This window comes from Penaeus chinensis, chromosome 15 (genome assembly GCF_019202785.1).
Source record: "Penaeus chinensis breed Huanghai No. 1 chromosome 15, ASM1920278v2, whole genome shotgun sequence".
Lineage (NCBI taxonomy): Eukaryota > Metazoa > Arthropoda > Malacostraca > Decapoda > Penaeidae > Penaeus > Penaeus chinensis.
In genome coordinates, this window is record NC_061833.1 from 6,592,058 (window position 1) to 6,594,557 (window position 2,500).

Sequence of the window (2,500 nt, forward strand, 5' to 3'; positions counted from 1 at the left end):
AACATTTATAGATGAAAATGAACAATCCAACTAAAGGAGATTTGTAACTCAACTATTTAGAGTAAACCTTTACCAAAATAACAAGTAATTTTGATAAAGATTTAAGAGAAATGGGTCAGCTACATTTTTTTTTTTTTTTTTTTTTTTTTTCATTCTGAAGGTATTCATTCTCATTTATGTTAGGGAAAAGCTTACCCTCAGCTATGTTTGCCACACAAGTCCGTATTCAAGGAAGCTTTTCGATACCCCAACAATGCATTTTCAATCCCTTAACCACAATTCATAATTAGCATTCAACACACTCGATTCTAACGGTATATCAACTTGATATACCATAGAACATTTGTATTAACACTCCATTATCAACATTCACGAACCACAATCTCTAAAAAAACGCATTGGTGTAATTCATACCTTATAAAGTCATCTTTCTCTCACCTCACGTGGTTTACAAATCTGGTGGGCGGCTTTTCCACAAATATGGCACTCAACCACATGCCGGAAGGAGCACCGAGGCGATAGAATAAGTGAAAACGGCGAAATATAGCTTTTGGTTCAGTCTCCATGTTTAAGTTTGCGTTTGCTATTGACATTTATTTGCATGCTAACATGTAGTTTAACAAGATCTTTCAATTCACTAATGTGCATTTTGCTAATAAGTGTGTATGTGTCTCTGTGTGTGAGTGTGTGTGAGAGAGAGAGAAGGGGAGAGAGAGAGAGAAGTGAGTGGAGGGAGAAAGGGAGAAGGAGAGCGAAAAGTTCTTATTTCGACCCACTGAAAAAATGAAGGACTGAGTGAGAGAAAGAGATCGATTGTTTGTGTGCAATTGCTAGAGATAATGAAGAAGACAGAGATACGGAGAGACACAGACAGGCAAGCAGACAGATAGACAGACAGATAAAGAAAGTGAGGTAGAGATAGATAGATAGAGAAGTGGGAGAGATACAGAGAGAGGCAGACAGAGACAGACAGAGGGACAGACAGATAAATAGATTGGTTGGTAGACAGATAGATAGATGAGTGTGTGTGTATATATATACACACACACACACGCACACACACACACACACACACACACACACACACACACACACACACACACACACATGTATATATATATATATATATATATATATATATATAGAGAGAGAGAGAGAGAGAGAGAGAGAGAGAGAGAGAGAGAGAGAGAGAGAGAGAGAGAGAGAGAGAGAGAGAAAGAAAGAAAGAGGGAGACGTGCGGGGATGGAGAGAAAGAGAGAGAAAGAGATAGATAGATAGATAGATAGATAGATAGATAGATAGATATAGAGAGAGAAGGGGAGGGGTAAGGAATTTCTCTTTCTCGTAAGAGAAATAGTGCTCCATCATTCGTCAGGAGCTACTCACCTTCCTTGTTATATAACATTGAAGATCCAACTAAATCTTTTGTTGTAACTCGAATGACCACTAGATACATATATACGTACATCGTATATCGAGATATAACTCAAGAGTAGATAGTCGGAAAGTTAAACGGATCTTCCATGTTTTTAATACTTTAAGGAGCTTTTGACGTCTTCCTGCGTAGCCTTAGCGATATTTATAGAGGATCGTCCCATAATCAGCTATATACTGTATAGAACAGGATATCCTGCAGGATATCTCATTGATTAAATGCGATAAAAAAGGATTATTTGTATGTTTCATGCTTTAAATGTTCACTGTTCAATATCACCTATTTCATTTCCTTCTTGTATCTTCTTATTGCACTTTTGATGAAAGAATGATGAGATAAAGCAATAAGGATAAATAGACACACACGCATTAACATAGGAATGTAAACAAAGACAGAAAAGCTTCACTAATTTAAATAATCCCTGTGGCCGGCATAAAAAAAGGTGACCATTGTTGCCCCAAATAATGAATGAATGTCTGTTTTTTTATTCCGTATTTGGTGTGTTTTTTTGTTTGTTTGTTTTTTTCATTTGTCTATGTGTCATCGTTTCTTTTGTCGATTAGTTTAGCTATGATGGCTGTTGGATGTAAAGGCAAGTTCTTGTTTTGATGCTAATGTGATTTATATGTGCATCTATGCGTGTGAGTGGTATTCGTGTGTACATGTGTGTGTGGGAATGTGTGTGTGTGCGTGTGTGTGTGTGTGTGCGCGCGCGTGTGTGTGTGTGTGTGTGTGTGTGTGTGTGTGCGAGTGTGTGTGTGTGTGTGTGTGTGTGTGTGTGTGTGTGTGTGTGTGTGTGTGTGTGTGTGTTCTTATATAAGTATGACGTTTATGAAGACCAATACAAGATACCCGTACATATATCGACCTATAGAAGCTAAAAAAAAAAACATCCTTATATACATCTAAACAGACACAAACCTAGATATAGAGACCAGCATACCTATATACACAGACAGACGTACACTAGCTTAGACATTTACACACCCATGCTGATCCTCGGTCTGCCTCCCTGTTTACAACCAGCCCAACGCGAGCTAGAAGACAGCTTAGGTTAATCCACT